This window comes from Elephas maximus, chromosome 24, assembly GCF_024166365.1.
Source record: "Elephas maximus indicus isolate mEleMax1 chromosome 24, mEleMax1 primary haplotype, whole genome shotgun sequence".
NCBI lineage: Eukaryota > Metazoa > Chordata > Mammalia > Proboscidea > Elephantidae > Elephas > Elephas maximus.
In genome coordinates, this window is record NC_064842.1 from 32006025 (window position 1) to 32027045 (window position 21021).

At 40.0% G+C, this 21021-nt stretch overlaps 1 protein-coding gene across 10 annotated transcripts in view; it reads left to right on the forward strand.

Moving 5' to 3' along the window:
* Positions 1-21021, forward strand: part of SIPA1L2 (signal induced proliferation associated 1 like 2) — a 254858-nt gene that overhangs the window by 24132 nt on the left and 209705 nt on the right. The window contains exon 1 of one of the 10 annotated variants that reach the window (XM_049867907.1): positions 20845-20972. The exons of the other annotated variants lie outside the window; for them this stretch is intronic. The gene's annotated coding sequence lies outside the window, so the exon portion shown is untranslated. Of the gene's footprint in view, positions 1-20844; positions 20973-21021 lie in introns of those variants that run through there. 10 annotated transcript variants of the gene reach the window in all.

Genomic DNA, 21021 nt, shown 5'->3' on the forward strand with positions numbered 1-21021 from the left:
CTGGCGATCTGCTTCCAAAAGGTCACTCCTTGAAAACCTCGTGAAGTGATTCTACTCTGCACACATGGGGTCGCCATAAGCGGACTTGACAGCAACTAATAACAACAACAGGTTGGAAGACACAGCTTATTGTGAAAACCAGGTTTTTCTGCTGACAGTCTCAGGATGAGACCAATCAGCCACCCAGTCCTAGGCAGTACTGGGCTCATGGGGGCACTGGGGCTGGAGCAGAGGGGGCGGTCAGAGAGGGATCGTTTTCTAATCAAGTTACCCTACTTTCTCAGGGTGAAAGAACCAGGAGTTAACAACTCAAACCAGAGGGAGAAATGGGGAAGAAACGTTTCTTACTAATAGTAGGCTTCTTAAAAACTCTTCCTCCCTCCCTCCCTCTTGTGATTATTTTAACATCAATAATGATAAGCTGTTGCTTCTCCAAATAAGTAAACTATGTGGAATTTTAATAGATGATTTCTTCAATTCAGGTTGTAAAACACCCTCTCCTTCCTCTGTATGGGCATTGATATTTTAGACATTAGTTGGTGAAAATTAAAAATGATTAAATAAAAATTGTTCTGTAAGTTCATTTCTCTGTAACCAATTCTAAGTATTTCACAATGGCATAAATTAGTTCATTGACCAAATCATTATGTTAGGATTCCTCCTAGTTGACTTGTGGCCCAATACTGCCGCGCTTTCGTTGAACTCTCACCTGAACTTGCTAACAGCAAATTATGAGCCAGTGGCAATTGAAATTTGGAATTAGTTTCACATATAGGAAACACAGGACAGTTTTCTTTCAGCCTTGTGAAGGTTGGGATAATCTTCGAGTGCAGTGCTTTTTATGTTTGGTACCATTTCATGAGGCAAAATGGATTTGAGAGAGCCAGCGATCGAGCAATGCAGTGAGCTCTGCGTGTATATTTCTCCATGAGCCTGAGTTGAGCATCATTAGAATCACTTAAAGACCAGCCGGTTCCCTTGCTGGAATCCTGGTTGGTTTTAAGGAAGCACTGTCTTCTCCCTGCCCTTCCTTTGTGTGTAACCACCACCCTCATCCTCCCCAGCTTTAAACCTATTAACTTTTCTTTATAGAGGTAGCATTCTCAAGGCATCATTAGTGAATTGCAGTAGCTGGCAGCCATTTAAATTGGAGCAGTTTTGAAAATGGCAAGGGAAGTCACTCACTCCTTTCGCAGCAACGGAACTTTAAGATATTTTTGAGCCACTGTGGAAAACAGTATTAAAATTTACTTTGATTTGGTTAACATTTGGATTGTTTGTGTTTGTGGACCATTTGATCCTCTGTACTAGTATCTGAGTGATGATTTCATTCTAAATGAAACTAGAATTTTTCCTCTGACATTTTCAGAGGAGCGAAGTTAAAATTTCAAGTATTCCTAAGGGTCATGTTTTCCTTTTTTAAAGAGGATACTAATGGAAAAAAATGGCCATTCACAGCACAGACTTTAGTTCTGAGGAGATATGTATATATGTCTGTCTGTCTGAAGATAGTAGCTCTCCTCACCCATATTAAAAAGTTAATTTAGGCAGTTTATTTGGAAGTCAGAATTCTGAAAACACCTATTGTAGGGGGCACAATGGATGACTTCGCAGAGTGAGGCACAGTTTGAGCTGGATGGGGTCAGGTTAGTGTGCTGCGAGGAGACAGTGTCCAGAGCCCGGGCCTTCTCTCCACTGTGTGGAGGGTGACAGCTGAATGGAGTCAGAATCTGCCCAGCGGCAGCAGTGACAGTCGAGTGCTGAGCGCAGAGCACAGTAGGGTGGGTGCTTGCCACCCCCCTGCCTGCCGTTCCTCTCCTCCACAGATTTGGGGGGTGGGACGTGAAGGAGGTTTTTAAGGATTGAGAGTTTTTGCTAGATCTTCGATTGTAGTTAGGGACCCAGACTTTCTGACATTTTTCTTTTATGGTTTCATTTTATTTTCCTTTCAATTTATGAGAATAAGGCTGCCTTTGAATTTTCTTTGACTGAGGCCATCAGCCTTTACTTTAGGAGGAGCTACTTTTTTGTTGCCCTGAGACTTTGTGCCTGTCGAACTGGAAATGAGATGAGATGGGGTAAGTGGAGCCCTGGTGGCATGGTGGTTAAGAGCTCAGGCTGCTAACCAAAAGGTTGGTAGTTTGAATCCACCAGCCACTCCTTGAAAACCCTATGGGGCTGTTTTACTCTGTTCCACAGGGTTCGGAAATCCCAGTGGCCTAGTGGTTAAGAGCTACTACAGCTGCTAACCAAAAGGTTGGCAGTTCGAATCCACCAGACTTTCCTTGTAAACCATATGGGGCAGTTCTACTCTGTCCTATAGGGTCTCTATGAGTCAGAATTGACTCGATGACAATGGGTTTGGTTTATCCAGGGTTCCCTATGAGACAGTTCTGCTCTGTCCTGTATGGTTGCTATGAGTTGGAATCGACTCAGTGGCAACTGGCTTGGTTCGGTATGGAGGGGAAGTATCTTTTGAATGAGCATATATCTGAAAGGGGAGTGGTGACCTGGAAGACAGAGAGTTCCACGCTGACCACTCATGAGCTAGTTGACCAATGGTTTCCACCGAACAGGGTCAATCTAGAGTATCAAAGTGAAAGGGCAGTTACAAAGCTGTAAGTTAGATTATGCATAGAAACGGTTTAGAGCAATTCTTGGCCCGCTGTAAGTGCTCATTAGGAACTGGCTACTATCATGATTGGTGCTCTTTAGGATGGGTGCCTTTGTTAGTGTTTCTGTAGAGTCTTTTCATACTCAGCTGCATGCTGGAATCACCTGGGGCATTTTAAGACAAAATAAATGAAAAAGACACTTGAGTCCTTTTCTGGAGATTCAGTTGTAGTAGATCTGGAGTGTGACACCCACTCTTTTCCAGGTGTCTTTAATGTGTCGCCAGGGTTCCAGCTCTTCAGTTGCTGTGTTATTCTTGTTTTTTCTGAGATCAGTGTTCTAGGAGGCAGTTTGGATCATTGTCTAAGCGTTGAACTTCTGTTTTTCCCTGTGTTAGTGCTTTATATGGATTATTTTATAGGATGATATATATTTAAATATTTAGAAAAGTTGAAGTTTTGTTCCATAAGGTATTCAGTGCTAAATTCTCAGTACTTTCTTTTGGTAGTGTTCAACTAGTATATTCGTTCATATACATTTATTGCTTGAGATTAGGCCAGAAAAAAAAAAAAAACCTACAAAATATTTCATCTCCTCATTTCGTATTTCTGGAAAAGTGATATTTGTGCAAGAGTCCAAAAGGACAAAGGATCTTAAAAAAACTCCACCCTCAAGAAAGAAAAAAAGTATATAATCATTTCCTTGCTGAGTATGTTGGCGTTTTGACTTTTTGATATAAAGCACACCTAAGGGGGAAAAATCTCATTTGGGGTCAAGAGCTTACAGGTGTTTTTCACAAGTGGATATCATAATAATAAGAGGCATTTTGTCCTCATTGCAGTGAAAAAATCTAAGGGAAACTTCTTTAAAGGGAGATATATTTACGCGTACATTCATGCACAGGCCCACCAGTACACAACAGAGATGTAGAGTTTTAGCAGTTTTTCCAAGCCTCTTATGCATAGTGTTAGTAACCTCCTGGGTAGGAGACTGGATGGAACTGATGTCTTTTCCCCAGTCCCTGTCCAGTGCTTTTTCAACTCCAGGAGTTCTAGAAAATGCCTTACTTACCTGGCATTGTTGGAGAATGAGATACTTCACGTAGGAGCATTTTCCAAATAACAAAGCCCAGCTTCATAGGATTACTAAGCATTATTTAATTTATTTCCAAATTACATAAAAGGAAGTCCAAGAAAATAGTCTGTAGGAAGTATGACTGGATTTTTTTTTTTTAGCTGTAAATTTGTTTTTAAGGAAATTCTTTCTAAACAGCCATTTTGCATTTTTTTTTTTTTTATGATCTTGGAGTTGCATCTACAATGACCATACACAGGCATAACATATCTTCCCCTCTCTTAAGTGTAGCCTGTGTTCCCTAAGGTTGCAGAATATGGCAGCACTTTTTTTTTTTTTTTAGTGGCCAGCCTCTGCCTGGTTTCTCCTGAGGCAATGGGAAGCCTCTGTGACTTACTGGTAGAACTCCCATGGGAGGCTGCAGGCTCCTGTGCGAAGAGAGTTGGGCTTGGGCTCCAGAGTGTAGGACCCTAGAATCAGCATGTCTGACCCTAGAATCAGCATGTCTGTCTCTCCTTACCCGTGTCCTTTGTTGACTTGTCTCACAATCACACAATCTGATCTGTTCTTCAGATTCCCATGGCTTATAATTGTGGAAATGTGGTTTATAACCCCACTCCACCACCCTGCTCCACAGTGTGTGAAAACAAAGCCTGTATTCTGATGCAAAGTACTTTGATGTTATTTTTGACATGGAGTTGGGAGGAGCCTATGGATCCCTGTTCTTGCTCTCTTTGGTCATTCTGGTTTGTTGGCACACTTAATGATTTGGGGGACTTAAATTTAAAATACTAGATTATTTCGGGAGAAATTCTGACTAGATTTCAGAGAGAGTTTATTAAATTTAGGCAACTAGGGAGATTTAGGGTTGTTGGACTGTGAGAAACTTTGGTGTGAACCTTAGGGCCTGTTGATTTTCTTAAAGCCTTAAAGGGAGTAGTTAGAATGAGACTGGGTAAAGGAGCACTGGACTTGCCTCCCTTTAGTGCCTGCCCAAGGTGTGCATCCCAGGAAGAATGAGGATGAAACTTTCAGAAATAAAAATTGTGTGGGAATAGTTGCCCCAGGCAGAGTTATTATAACGTGTGATGAGGAACATGAAATGAGGTTATGGGTAAGAATCCATGCCTTGGCTCCTTTCGGTGTTAGCTAATGTCTCTCCTTTTATGCCTCATCTTTAACACCAGTTCTTCTGACTCAACCTTTCCTTTTGATTTTGCTCTCAGCACCAGCTGTTCTTTTTTGTTAGCTTACTTTCTCCCCTTAGCGGGTCATAGGCCTGAGCCACAAAGTGGCTCTAACTACATTTTCTCCTCCCACCCCGAAGAGCACTCTCATTTTGTTAATGTTTTTTTTATTAACTCTTTATGTTATCAGTTTTGTGGAGTTACTAAAAGTCATGCCTACAAGTCCGTTCTCGCCAGGGGCTCGGGAACGTAGAGTGAGGTCATTGAAAAATTGGAGGGCAGTGGTGAGTATGAGGCCAGGGTTGAGTTTTGAGAATCAATAGGAGGCTAGGAACAGTCTTGTGGTAGACAGGAGGTTAGAGATTACAAGAGGGTCAGAAATCTAACCCCGGGGCAGGAGGTCAGGAAAGCAGCTGAGCAGAGCTGACTGAGAGGCTGAGCTTGCCCTTGTGGGTTTGAAGGGCCCTTGTGTGAGGTTAGCATTGACTCTTCAGATGAACCAGACTGGGCCTGCCCAAGCAAAGGTCTCTGTCCTTAATGTGTCTACCTGGGAATAAATATCCCTTAGGTGAGGGTGGCCTAACCATTTAGTGAAAGGTGACTTCTGAAGAGCAACCCCAGCTCTGTTAATCTTGCTTATCTGATACTAGGATTTTTTTTTTTTTTTAATTAATGGAATATCTTTTTTTGTTCTGTGTGTTGCTGAGAATTTGTGTCTTTTCATTTAATTTTGACAGTTCTTATTCAACAATTTTTGTTTGAAAATTCTTGCCATTCTGCTAACTTCTAAGATACCTGACAACATTTTTAAAGGTAGTTCAAACAGTCTTTATAATCATCTAAACAAAGCCATAATAAAACATTTTCTATAAAGGACCTTAGAGGCAACAACTGTTTCTAAGGTTTATTTCAGAATTCCTTATTCTCCAGAGCTACATTTTTTAAGTAATGTAATCTTTAGGTCAAGCTAGAGGAACCCTCTAGTTAGTGTCTTGCTTATGTTAAGGAATAGCTAGAAAAATAGAGTTCCTGTGAGTACAGAGGCTGAATGTACCGTCTGTGGGGTGGGGCAGGGCTGGCTGTGTGCTCCAGCTCCTCACCCCCTGCCTCTGTTTCTGGTCACCAAAGACTTAGTAAATATGCACCATCACTGTTATTTCCATTTCTCCACTGTTTGCTAGATAGAAGTTTGACTAGATAACTCTAACATTTTTAAGATAGCCTTGTCGGAAAGTAAAATATTTGACTTAGAGCTTTCAGAGGAGAATATCTGCTTGTTTTCCTTAAAAGTGTTATTTTTGTGTTTTAAGTATGGCATGAAATGTAATAATTCCCTCAGCTCTCAAAAAGATGTGTCTTCAGGAGTGTTTTGCAGCTGGTCTCTGAGTTTCCAAAGTACTTTGGGTTGGCCTAGATATGCCCAGTCCTAGAATCGGGCTGCTGGTAAAGTCGATAATCTCCTGAAGTCAGAAGTTATATGGAATTGATTTACTTGCAATTAATTTACTCTTTCGTTTTTCTAGTCACTCAACAGAAAAGTACAGAATGTAGGATTTAAGAAAAAAAGGGCATTTTCATGTCATTTTTTTCCCTGATGTATAGGGTCTCTATGAGTCAGAATAGACTCCAAGACAATGGGTTTTTTGATATGGGAGGATAAACAAATATAAAATATTATTGCTAATTTTTATTTTATATTAAGAAATAAGTCTTGTTGCTAGTTTTCTAAGGTTCTTTAAAGTTAATGAGAAGGATTCTAAAAAAGAATTTTTTTTTTTAATTCTAGAAAACTTATCAGTTGATCAAGTTTTCAGTTAACAATAAACATTTCTTTCTTTGGTGATGCAGAAAGTTTTTCTTATCTTTTTTTTAATGCCTTAGGACCAGGAGCATATAGGCTGATGAATCAGCTTGTTTTATTTTCGCATAGAGTTCACATTAATTCACAATAGAATAGGACTTCTATTTTCTTTCTTCTTTTTTTTTTTTTTTGGTTTGGATGTGAACATCTAACATTTTAGTTGGCCATAATCATATCCCCAAATTAAGAACATTTGAAAAAGCAAGTGGCAGGTGGTCCCATTCAGCTATACCAGTTTAGATGTGTTTACCTCTGGAGATGGAGTGAAAGTAATTGTATCTGGCATCTAGCAGAGTAAAATTGTCGTCACTGCTAATTATTCAGTGACTTCTGTCTATGCAGCTTCCCATTTTAATTCAGACAGTAAGTGTCTGCAAATGTGTGTGCTAAATATTCCTCTTGCTATCAGACAGGCTGTAAGTGTGTGCATGTATGTGTGTACTGATAATTTTACATTCTTCTTTTCCTTCCCTTTTTCTGGTGATTTGTCTCCAGTAGTAAATTAGTGGGAATAGGTAATTCACTTGCCTTCGCCTGCTTTTCCTCATTCTGGGAGCAGCCTTTTCCAGATGTACCAATGAAACTGGCCCTTTGGGGCAGGCAGCACTTAGAGGCTTAGGCTGTTGCCATTTCAACTGTGTTTTTATTTTCTTAAAGCGAGAGACCTAGCAGTTTCTAGTAAATTAAAACTTAAGACATGAGAAACCCAAACCAAACCCGCTGCTGTCGAGTCCATTCTGATTCATAGTGATCCTATAGGACAGAGTAGTACCGGTTGTGATCCTTATGGAAGCAGACCGCCACATCTTTGTCCCATGGAGAGGCTGGTGGGATTCGAGCTACTGACCTTCCATTTAAGAGCCGAGCACTTTAACCATTGTGCCACCAGAGCCCCTTCTCAGGCGAGGCTAAGTTGGATTTGTAGCCCTGGCCTGTCAATTGCTTAACTAGAAGAACAATCTCTGTTCATTGACTGGTTAAGAGTTCTTTTGGCACGAGGGCCCCCGAAGTGTTTTCGCTTCTCACTTTCATAAGATCAGTGTCTCGCATCTCTTTGACTTTCTTAGACTCTCTGCTGTTGTGGCCATATACCAGGGAGGCTAGAAAGTTGAAAGAAAGCCTTATAAGTCAGTAAACTGCATCACAAGGTCAAAAGGAGAGCTTAAAGACCAAAAAAAAAAAAAAAGAGAGAGAGAAAGAAAGAAAAAAGACAGGCGCTAGACAGCCCTGTCGTACAAGGTTAGAGGTTAAGCTTTCTGTACCTGAAGACACAGCCAGAGGCAACGACATCCCAAGCCCCTGATGGCGGGGCCCCTGGCCTGGAAGGGCCTCACGGCAGGGCTCCCGGGCTCCACTGCTGGCCTGATGGTCCACTTGGCATAGCAGGGCTCTAGGCTGCTCCTCTCCACCCCAGTGAAGCCTCAAAGGGGAGCAGAAGCTGATGGTGTGTGTGTGAGGGGAGCAGAAGCTAGTGTGTGTGTGTGTGTGTGTGTGTGTGTGTAGAGAGAGAAGTGTAACAACAGGCAGCACAATACTGGTTAGTAGAAGCAAATGTTACAGGATTAAATTTAATCTTCTATTCTTCCATGTGGAAAATTTCAGTTTTCTCTCTCTTTAACCTCCTCTGTGAAGTACAAACAGTTAAATTATTTTCCAATTTGATCAGGGAAGTAGGGCATCACATGCAATACACATTTGTAACAGCCACCATTACTCATTTTTGTTTATTAAGTCTTTCCATTCCAATACATTTGACAGTTTTCTCATTGTTCTGGTTGGGGCTGATACCTTCAAGTTGAGTGCTGGCAGGCTCCAGGGAGGCAGAAGGTAGATGCGAGCCCTGCAGGGTTCTCCCCTGTGTTGTGCGCATCCAGAAACACACCTCAGGAAGCACAGGCCTTCATTTACCAGCCTTCCTTTTAACCAGACCTTTAACTTGGTGAAAATTTAATACCTTTTCTTTTGTTCTAAAAGTCTTATAAAGCAAAATTCTTCCCGTTTGTAGTTTCTGTGTTTTAAGTTGATGGATTTCAGTTCTCTCTTTATAGGGTCACTTCTCCATCCTCTTTGCTTCTGCCTATTGTATTTGTATAACAGTACATTCATGAATTTACTGTTTGACATTGTATCTTACTTGGCTCTGCTATTATTTGGAAGTCCTCCCTGGCTTTTTCTTCAGGACTGTTTTTTTCTTTTTTGTGGTGGTGCAGGTATTAGGAGGAAGGTGATGATGAGACTGATTTTGCATGTGGTAGCCTCAGTATGCAGTGTGCTCTGAGCTGATTCCTCTTCAGGAAAGGCTTAAAGACGTTAGAGGGGAAGTGAGGGGGCTGAGGGGCTTGAATTTAGCATCTGACATCAAGTCCACTGTGGTTTTTCTCTACATCTTCCTCTTTCTAGAATGAAGGTCTGTGAACTCAAATTTTTTTTCTACCTACATCAGTCTTGTTAATTTTGGTGTTGCTCATTCACTGAGTTAAATTTCCTTCCTCCTTTCTCTCTCTCTGTCTCTCCCTCCCCCCACCCCCCTTCTCCTTCCTTCCTTTTCTTTCTACAGCTTTGTTAAGTTTTGACTGAATTTACTTTCTCCAGACTCAGGTTGTGGCACAAAAATAAATTGAGCCTTACTGAATCAAACTTCTCACATTAGTGACACCCACATTTTAGAGAAATCAAGAAGAGTATGGGTATTCTTGAGATACATTTTAAATAGCTTTGAATAGCCTGCATGATAGGATCCCTAAGGTGAGAGAGTGTACGAATGGGGGGATGAGGAAGGGCTTGTTCCATTTCCATGCTTTCATAAGATATGTTGGGATCTTGGTGGGAAGTGTACGGGCTAGAAGAAATTCCAGGCTTGGAGCTGAGGGTTCTGTCACTGGTTGGACGTACATTCAGGTGGGCTGTAGAGGCCATATAGAGAAAGCCTTTGCTTGAGACAGAAGACACGAACTTCCTGTTTTGTTATGAACTACTGTAGGAACGTCCATTTAGTTGGGCAAATGTCATTTCAGGAGTTAGAACACGTTTTCCTTTTTTAATGCATGTGCTTCATCACAGATGAGAAATTTGTTTATTAAACTGTTCTTGTCCCTCAGGCATACCCCTTCTTTGAACAAGAGTGTGTATGTGAATGTGCTTATCAGTCTTTGTCCTGGGTTTAACAAAACTCTGGTTTATTTTAAGACTGGCATAGTTGAATTGACAGAGAATTGAGGGAAGATCCAAGTGAAAACATCAGAGTCTGGAATTCAGTGATTTGTCCATTTTGGTGTCTGACAACTGGATTATTTGTGATATCAGTGATACTATTAGAATTCACTATCTCATCTTTAGGCTTCCAGTTATTTTGATTCCCTAACAGACTCTAAAGTATACAAGAGAAGTGAGACTGGAAAAAATAATTTCTTTAGAGGATAAGCCCAAATGAATCTGACTTTGGTAATTAATTGGCAGAAAATCAATAATTCAGTGAGAAGTCACCCAGCCAATGGTGGCAAAAGACAATGCAATAAACGCTAGTGAATTTGGGAAAATAGACAGATATAATTGAGCTAATTGGATGAATTTACATACTCTGCTACTATAGTCTCACACAGGCCTAATCATTTGGGAAATTTATAGGGGATTAATGGAGACCCAAATGTTCAAGTAGTTTAATCATTCGGCCCTAAGGAGAAACCTCAATCAGTGTGTATTTACTTCATGAATTAAAATGTAATCGCTTTTTGCACTGTCATCTGTTGATTAAGAAATTTTAGCTCATCTGTGTTCCTTACTTCTCAAATTGTTTTCCATAAATCTGCCTCTATGTTTCCTTATAGGAGGTGCCACCTAAATGTTCTTTTAAGGTAGTGGTTCTCAAACTTCTTAGTCTTGGGATTTTTTCACTCTTAAAAATTACTGAGTACTCCAAAGAGCTTTTGTTTATGTAGGTCATATATATCAATATTTATCATATTAAAAATAAAAACCAAGAGATTTTTAAAATCCTTATTAAATCATTAAAAATAACAGTAAATCCACTGCGTATTAACATAACATTTTTGTGAACAATAACTGTATTTTCCAAAACAGAAAAATAAAATATTGAGAAGTGTATTTTACATTTTTGTGAATATCTTTAATGTCTGGCTTAATAGACATTCACTCTGCTGTGATACGTTGTTCTGGTTGCAGTGTATGAAGAAAATCCAGCTTCATACAGATATGTATGTGGAAGAGGGAGGAGTGTTTTAATTTCCTTTCAGATAATTGTGGATCTTCTCCTTTGGTATTACACCAATACAGGACAAGTGGTAGCTTCTTAAAGGTTAGTTGAAATATAGATTCTGAAACCATATCTATGAGCTTTTAAAAGCCTGTTTCAGCCACTTGGAATAGAATGGATCTTTTATCCATGTGTGAGTTTGAACATCATGTATTGACCTTTTGGAAAGTCTCCCAAATGTTGGTATATTTCCAAAAAAAAAAAAATTATATCACCACTAATCTCATCAAAAAAGTCTATAAGTGTAGGGAAGCTGGCAAGCTCACAGTTAACATATATGTTTTCAGAAACTCTACTTTTTGCATAAAACTAGAATCTTATTACTTTATCAGTTGTTTTTCTGAAAACAGGCTCATTTTGTCCCTTTTTGAATACCTAAGTCTGAATAACCATAGTTTGTGTATCGTGCTTTCAAGTAACAGTTGGTGTTCCATGAGAAAAAGTGGCTAATTCACTTCCACGACTCCAATGCACAGGGGCTTCCCAGGACCAGCATGGGTGCTTTGTGCGTGCTTCATGTGCGCTTCCCGTTTCATCACACAAAGTATTAAAAGGTGTGTACTGAACAGTCGTGCTCTAATACAATGAATTATTTTTACTTCTTCATCAAGGACATCCTTAGGTGAGATGAGCATTTCTTTTTAACCACAAATGTGTGGTGCAACAGCCGATGCCACTGGCTGGATTTGTGCTCAGACTCGAGCAGTTTTACATGCTATTGCTTCTGCACCATTAATGCAAATGTCAGCACAGAGAGAGGCAGATAATATGAAAAGAGCTTGACCTCACAGATCCCGTTAAACAGCCTTGGGGATTCCAAAGGGTCCATGATCTATACTGCTTTAAACATAAGGGAAAAAGTAGGGAATTAAGGAGAAATTAGTCTTGTATTAATTCAGTATTACAGAAGTGAATTGAGTGCTTACTATGCGATAGGCATTGTGTTAGGTGATGTAGGGATATGTATAAATGTGTAAGAGTTACTGGAGTGTGCAACTTTCGTTGGGGATGTCAGCTCCTGTGTCCTGAACATCTAAATCACTGCCTGGTATATTGCTCAATAAATATATGTAGTGGTCTGAGTAATTAGTTTGAGAGTAATGGGCCCATAAATTTGGTGTTTTTTTTAATTAAATCAGTTTTGTATCTGTGACTAAATATTAAATCTAATCAAGGTAAATTTTTTCTTATACTATAAAGGCAATAAAAAAAGTTTTCAAAAAGAGATGCTCAACCCTGCCCATCCCACCCTATCCTGTAATACCATAATCTTCTTTACTTACACTAGCCCTTGGATGTCTGTTTCCTATTATCACCAAGGTATATGTCACCAGCTGTGTAGAAACTCTCCAAAAATAATAGCTGCAACCTTTATCATTTTTAATTTAAAAAGCTGACTGGTGTTTTTTTCCCTTTGATTGGGAGATGTGCCCAGCATAAAGGAACAGCAGAAAGTTGGTTATGGAGTTGGCTCTGCTGTTCTGTGACGAAGGCTGTCATTCCTTCCTGTTTTCTTAATGTACTTGCTCTGTGAATAGGTGGTTGGGTTGTTTATTTTGTTTCCTCTGTATGAAGAGCCAAAAGCGCATTCTTCTTTGGTGGTTCAAGGAGAGAAGGGTTTTTATGCCTAGAAGAATAACTTGTCATTTCTATCCATGTGTTTCTCTTGTACATCCTTAGAAGAAATTATCTTGGTGACAGTGAGGACTAGCTTATACTTCTATGGGTTAGAGCTACTGGTTTTGTTTTTATAGATTTAAATCATTCAGGGTAGCTGGCTACTCGTGAGTTGATATTTTGCCCTATTTCATTTCTCTTTAGTTTTCTGACATTGTGTGATTACATGTGGGGCTCTTCCTGTGAGCTTGCAATACTTAAGTTGCAGTGAGCCTTGTGGAGCCTGTTGAGATGGGCTGTCTCCTTCAACTGCTGTTTACACTAGGAACCCCTGATCATACAGACATTGTGGAGATGATGCACTTGTCTAGATGAAATGAAAACATCTGATAAAATATTAATACCTTATTGAATGTCTGCTACTGAAGATGCGGATGAGAGAAACATAGACGTTCTCTTTTATAAATGTCTTTTTAATTGAGTCCACAGTGACCCAGAAGAACCCACATGATCATTGAGAAAATATCAAAGCCCAGTGGGAAAACCTGTAGCAAAACCCATTGCCCAAATCCCATCACTGTTCCTGAGGAGGAATTGAGTTTTGCGTTTACTTTCATGTGGAATTTTTCTGGGTTAGCTGATGAAGCCAAACTAAAGTAAATATTATTTTCTTTGCGTGTTGGCCTTTAGTTTTGAAATATCATTGCACCTCTACTCGGTACATAGTTTTCTTTTTATTACTGTTGTTATGTTTAAAGATTAGAGGTACCACCCACCTTTTCCAGTCTTGCTCACCACTTTTTTCCTACTTCGAACCTGTGAAATATTTAATTGAGTTCAGCAAGCATTTATGGAGTGTTTATAAGTAAGTAACTGTATCATTACCAAGACTGTGTCTTTACACCATTTCTGTAAGCCCTTTCATTTGCGTGCTCAGTATCAGCACTCTTAGCATCCTCTTCACACTGCTTTTTTCTCCTTGTAGGTAATTAAGATTGCGGGAATCTTGACATGGAGAATGACTATTCCATGTTCGATTTTCTTCTTCCTTTGTTCCCTTTGTATTGTTTCATTGTTGTACTTCTTTATTCTTTTATGTGTGCACAGAGCATCATTCAGGTGTCAAGCAGTTGGCTCGTTTTTGGAGTAGGGAAGAACTTTTGAGGTAAGAGAGATAGGAAGGAAGAGAAAGAAGGAGAGAAAATATGTAGAGAAAATTCTTCTTTGATCAATTTCCAGCTATGCAAAGAGGCTGTAATCTTTCCTGAAGCAGATTACCACATCTTTCTTCCTTGGCACTGCTGGGTGGCCTTGAACTGCCAGCCTTCGGGTTAGTAGTCGAGCACTCATACTGTTCTAGGATGATACTGTGACTGTGTCCATGGATGAAGTTGTAAAATATATTTTTTTTACTGGAAAATAAAAAAGGACTCAACTAGGAAATAAGCATAAACCTTTAGCAAAATGTGTTTCACTGAATATATTTATACAACTATCACCTATAGGCTTAATATATTGATACTGATAAAAGTGGTAGAAGCTTTGTTTTCTTGAATACAGCAGATTACCTAAATGAGTTGGTAAAGGTTATTCTCTTTTGTTACATTTCAAAGAGTTTCATTGTATTTTTTCCCCAAATTGTGTATCAGTTGCATAAAGATAGCTTTGCATTTTCTACTTTTATGAATATAAAATCAAGATCTATATGCCAGTTGAATAGATTGTAGTTGTTTAAAATATGAACAATGTGAATAGTGTGTAAAAGAAATAGCCCCTTCCCACTTAATATTTGACACAAATTAGCTGGAATACTTCCCTTTCCCCCCAGAACATAAACTTACTTATCGTGTAACTTTCTACTGGTAGATTTTTTTTTTTCTGTTCTAGATGGGGTCAAACATATTATTAGACAAATCTATACCAATTAATTTTTCCTTGTGTCTGATTTACTCATCTCATCATGAATTTTTATCTTTCATTTTGTATAGATTCAAGAAATTAATTTGATAATGGATTCTATCCCTATCAGTGTCAGAACACAGAAGGGCACTATCAGCAGAGTTATCAGTTGGAGGAATTTTTGTCTTTTATGGACACCTACAGCCATTTATTTGAATTTAGATTTTCTTAGTTCATTATGGTTGCACTTGGTACCTCCCTTTAAAGTAGAGAATATACTTGAATTTCATGAATTTGTTTTATTCTTTCTTACGTCAGGTATATGACAGAGGGTTCTCTAGCCTTCAGATGCTTCTCATATCATAACATCACTAGGTTAGGACTTTGTTCAGCCTAATAGAGGGTTAGGACACCCTAGTTTTCAGATTGTGCTCTGCTTGACCATGGATGTTCCTGGGGTTGGGTCAGTATTCAACTATTAAAATCACTGATACAGAAACTGCATTAATAACTGATATTTTCTCGTTTTTCAGTGTTTTGCTTGACTACTGGAACTTTCAGGTGATAAAGCAAACTAACAAATGATGATAGAAAAACGTATATCAGCTATGCAGGCCAAGTTCAACATTCTGTGGTTTTCCTGGATAGCTGTGCTCATGGTCATGCATATTAATTCCTAATGTACATCCTTCTGCTGGCAGTTTGTTCCTGGTTTCCATATTGAAATTTGTAATAATGTTTTACATATTGGATGAAAGAGTGTTTACCAAGAATGTCAAGACCTTTAGCTGTTCCACCTTCCACTTCAGCAAGTTTGAAGAACGACTGTGGGAGTGTGAGGACAAGGAGCAGGAAAGACAGGCTGGCAGAATTGCCAGTGGCTTGGTTGCCATGCCTGAAGGTTTGGACTTTGTGGTCATCGTGGAGTAATTAAAGCTTTTTAGCTTTCCTTTACTCGGGGTGTATACTGGTTCCTAAGTAGTCTTCCTTGTTTATCTTACTAATGGGAAATACTAAAAGAGCTCAAAGAATTTCCTATTCCACATCAAGGCCATCCAGATAATCACAGTAACTTAATTAAAAGTTAGAGAAGAATTAATGTAGTACATTTATAGAAAAGGGTTCAGACTGAATTAATTGTGACAGCAGCAGTAGCCACAGCAGCAAATGTGTTTTGAATGCAAGTAGCTTGCCTGCTTCTTTTTCATTTCACCAAATATTTTCTGTGATTAGCTATTACTGCCTATGGCTTCTTGCCCATTAAGAACTCATTGGTGATGGTAGAAGACAATCATAGATGAGACTGACTGATAATGTTAGAGTGAAAGGTCTGAGTAGTGTTCTTTAGGAGTAGTAAAGAAGAGCAAGAGACATTTTCTGTCTAGGAAGTTTTTTGTTTTGTTTTTTTTTAAACTTTTCCGCTGGAAATGTCTTAGAAAATTTTATGGGAGTAAAGGCCTTTGACCAAGTCTTTGCAGGCTTCTAGATATTTTGGTTGATAGGAATATCTTGATAAAAGCTACAGAGATAGGAAACTCTTTAAAAAAAAAAAAAACCCATTGCTGTCGAGTCAATTCTGATTCATAGCGGCCTGGTAGATTTGAACTGCCGACCTTTTGGTTAGCAGCAGTAGCACTTAACCACTACACCACCAGGGTTTCCTATGAGCAAACTCTAGGCATGTTTGTTTGGGTACAATGGCAGGTAGGGAAACAGGATTAGAAAGACATTTGGGGCCATATTACCGAATTATTTGAAGATTTAAGTTATGCATGGTACAATTTTGCATAGGTGTTTTTTTGTTGGATTGTTAGGAGTGACAAAAATCCAACTTTTAGCTAACCTAAACAGAAAAGGAAATGCAGTGGTGCCAGTCACCGAGATGTCTAGGGGCAGCGTGCTTCGGGCAGCATTGAGTCCAGGGGCTCAAACAGTGTCCCAGGGACTCTTTCACCATGTCTGGCCTCTGCCTTTCTCTGCTTTGCTGAGCTCTGCATACCAGGCCATGTGGTTGGCATGGTGTCCGCCAGCCGTCTCGGCTCACATATTCTAGCTTACCACCCTTAGTGGAACTCAACTTCTGTCTCCTGAGATCCACATACCAGTCCCAGAGAAGAGTGTAGGTGACTTTGCTTTGGTTCTGTGCACATTCCGGACCCAGTCACTGCGGAAAGGGAGTATTGTGCTCTGAACAGCCCAGTCATCAGCATTACATTAAGGGGATGGGTAGTTCCTTAGAGGAACAAGGAGAAGGGTGTACAGGACTGTAATACCAGGCAGACAAACACTGTAGCTGCTGTGGTTCATGGTAGCAGAAAAGGGAAGGGGAAAGAATGATGACTATTGGTCGTGGTAGAGAACATGGGTAGAGGAGTTTTGTTGGAAGGACATGGACTCTGATGTTTGGTACGTTGATGTGGATGTGGATCATTCATGTGGCAGCTGACCGGGCATGAGAAAGGGGATAAGGCTAGCATTATAGAAAGATAAGTGGTTGATGATAGACATATGCATGGAATAGTTAAGCTTAAAAGGATTCTAGATTACGTTGAATCACATGAAATTGCTGCTTTTTTTAAGTCAAAAATGAATGTTGAATGTTGGTGATCTCACATAGCTGACCTAGGCAGGAGACTCCATCTGTAGGAATGCCTCCTTTATTTCCTTCACAGACACTCACTGCACCCCTACTACATGCTCTGTGCTGTGTGGGTGCCCTGTGTGCTGATTCTCAGGGCCCTTCTGTCTCCAGGGAGAGCCAGTCTTTTCTTCCTTTCCTCTTCCTTTTCCTTCCTTTGTGTCTTAGATGGCCCCTCTCAAGCTTTTAAGACCCCAGACCTATTCACTTCACTAGGCTGCAGATCATGATTTTTGTGAACTATGTTATGCAAGTTGACTGAGTTGTCCCATGAGACACTGGTCCTAAGCCTTCAAACCCAGAAAACCAATGTTGAAGGGTGCTTGTTTATGTCTGAGGAGTATCCGTATTTGTGTCTTCAGTGAATATGTGTGCCTGCACTCACATATTTGTGTTTACATGTAACTATAGATACTTCTAGAGCCCTGGTGGCACAGGGGTTAAGAGCTAGCCTGCTAAAGAAAAGGTTGGCAGGTAGAATCCACCAGCTGCTATCTGGAAACCCTATGGGGCAGTTCTACAAAGTCCTGTAGGGTCGCTATGAGTCAGAATCGACTCGATGGCAACAGATTTGGTTATGGGTTTATAGATGTACACATCAGTACCTACCCATATACCAGTTTCCCTATACCCACCCATATGTACTCAAACATTCGTTTTTACTTTGGTTGTGCTGTGCTCACTACATCCACATCTGGTGCCACTTTTCCCATCACCACAAATAACTAGTCTTTACCTTATAAAGCGTACTTTCCCTACCCCTCCCCCCCCTCACTGGTAACCACCAATGAAGGTTGGTCTCTCTATATTTATCTATTTTTATCTTCTTATAAAAGAGGGATCACATAATATTTGTCCTTATATGCTTGACTTACTTCACTTAGCATTATGCCCTCCAGGTCCATTTATGTTATAATATGTTTCGCAGACTCAGTGGTTGCATGGTAGTCCATTGTACGTATGTACCACAATTTGCTTATCCATTCTTCCGTTGGTGGACACTTTGGTTGTTGCCATTTATTTGCTATTGTGAATAAAGCAGCTTGTGAACGTTGAGTGTGCATATGTCTGTTCATGTCATTATTTTCAGATCTCTAGCCCTGATGGTGCAGTGGTTAAGAGTTTGGCTGCCAACCGGAAGGTTGGCAGTTCGAATCTACCTGCCGCTCCTTGGAAACCCTATGGGGCAGTTCTTTTCTGTTCTGTGAGGTCACTATGAGTCAGAGTCTACTAGATGGCAATGGGTTTTTCTTTTTCCTTTTTTAGGAGTGGGATTGCTGGATCATAGGGTAGTTCTATTTCTAGTTTTATGAGAAAGCACAATACCATTTTCCACAGAGGTTGTACCATTTTACAGTCCCACCAGCAAATGGATAAGTTCCAGTCTCCCCACATCCTCGCCAATGTTCGTTATCTTTTTTCTTTTTAATTAGTGCCATTTTAGCCAGGGTAAGATGGTATCTCATTGTAGTTTTGGTTTGCATCTCTCTAATGGAAACCCTGGTGGCGTAGTGGTTAAGTGCTACAGCTGCTAACCAAGAGGTCGGCAGTTCGAATCCCCCAGGTGCTCCTTGGAAACTATCAGGCAGCTCTGCTCTGTCCTATAGGGTCACTATGAGTCGGAATCGACTCGATGGCAGTGGGTTTGGTTTTGGTTTTTAATAGCTAGTGATCGTGAACGTCTTTTCACATGCTTGTGTGTCCTCTTTGGTAAAGGTTCTGTTCATGTCCTTTGTCCATTTTGTGATTCGATTGTCTTTTTGTTGTTAAATTTTTCTATAGTTATTAGAGATTAGACCCTTATCAGATAAGTCATTTCTGAAGTTTTTTTCCAGTTGGTTGTTTATTTACTCTTTTAATAATGCATGCTGATGAGCATAAGTTTTTTTAATTTTTGTGAGGTTCTGTTTATCTTTTGTGTCTTCTATTCGTACATTTGTTGTAATGTTTGTTGGGTGGGATGCAACACACTTGCTCATGTCACATCCCTGATCCAATATAAAGGGAGTTTCCCTGGGGTGTGGCCTGCACCACCTTTTATCTTACAAGAGATAAGAGGGAAGGCAAGTGAGCAGAGATTTGGGAACCTCATACCACCAAGAAAGCAGTGCCACGAGCAGAGCGCATCCTTTGGGCCCGGGGTTTCTGTGCAGGGAAGCTTCTAGACTAGGAGAAGATTGATGACAAGGACCTTCCTCCAGAGCCGACACACAGAAAGGAAGCCATCCCCTGTGGCTGACACCCTGAATTTGGACTTCTAGCGTAGTAGACTTTGATAGAATAAACTTCTGTTCGTTAAAGCCATCCACTTGTGGTATTTCTATTATAGCAGCACTAGATGACTAAGACAATTAGCTATGTAAATCTAGCACTTATCCCATATTTGGTTAGAAGCTCCTTGAGGAACCTTCTCCTGAGGAATCTGCTGTACTTTTGGAGTTGGTGAGATCTGGGTTAGAATTCGAGTTGTGTGCCCCAGGTTATCCTGGGCCTTAATGATGATACATAAGCTATAATAGTTGTTCATAAAGCAATGTCTTAGATTTGCAGAAGCAAGTTTGGCTGGCCTCATGGCCTGGAAGGGGGAAGAGAGGCTGGTATCACCTTCGTACATGGCCACGGTTCACAGGTTCAAGGAAAATGATAGAAAACGTAAATCAGTACTTATGACCATGCCCCTCGGAGAGATCTCATTAAAATAAAATTTAAAAAAATCATCCTTTTTGCTGATATTTTCTGTTGTTGGCTTTCCTTGAATATTAGCAAGCCTGTCCTACCAAGTCAGTGGAGAAACTGTTGATTTTGAGCTGAGTGGAATATTTTTATTATTCTGAGTGTAAAGAAAATGTTTGCCTTCACTTTATTAAAACTCCCTTTCACTGGGAAAATAGCTGAAGAACCTGCTGGTAAGAACAAAGAGCTAGATGCCCCCTGCCTGTAAATTTGGTTTTCTCACAGAGCTTCCTTGTAACGTGTGAGGAGCTTCCTGTTAGAGATAGACCTGGGAAATAAGGGAGAACCCTCAAGAGAGGAGTCCCTTCCCTCCTCCTTCCATCTGCGTGGCAACTCAAGGACCCCAAGTTCTGTTGTTTGAGAAGGCTTTGCTCAGCCTTTTTTTTTTTTCCTTCTAAAGCCAAAATGAATCAAAACACAATAGCCACTTGCCTCATATAAACCACCTGCTCCGTAGGAAGTGAAGCAAGTCCCTATTGCTACTTGGAGAATTTGTAGTTTCCTTTCCTGTTTTTTTTATTTTCCTGTCAGTAAACAAAAGCCACCAGTTAAAAGAGTGGGGCATTAATTGTTTACAGGATGTTTGCTGTATAAGAGGAAGGAAAAATGGCTTTTATAGAGTTGTGTTCATTGTGTTGGGGATATTACAACATAATTTAAAGGATCTCTTCTAGAGAAATTGACTGTAAGATACGCAGTCACAAAACACAGATTGTTTAATTGGCAGAATGTTTAAAAACGTACTTCATAAATTAAAGTTGAGGGGTTTATAATGTATCAGTATGAAAAAAATGTGGAGAACAGAAGGCCTCTGTAGAGAAAAAAATGGGTTTCTAAAACTTTGAAAAGTTTTTGTGCTCAGACAATTTGAATTTCTTTTTAATTGTGGAAGATTATCCTTTATAGTGTCTTAGTGTCTCTAATGATACTCTACTTGGGCTTGCCCAGGTTGTTTTTCCATCTTCCTGATCACAGGCCTAGATTCCCTGGCACACTTCGATGCCCTCCAAGGCAGAGAGACTGCCTGTCTCCTCCATCTTGACATCCGAAGTTTCCAGCACTGTGGCTGATGACTAGGAGGTACTCAGTAAATATTGCTGAGAGGATGGCTCGATGGAAGGATGGATGG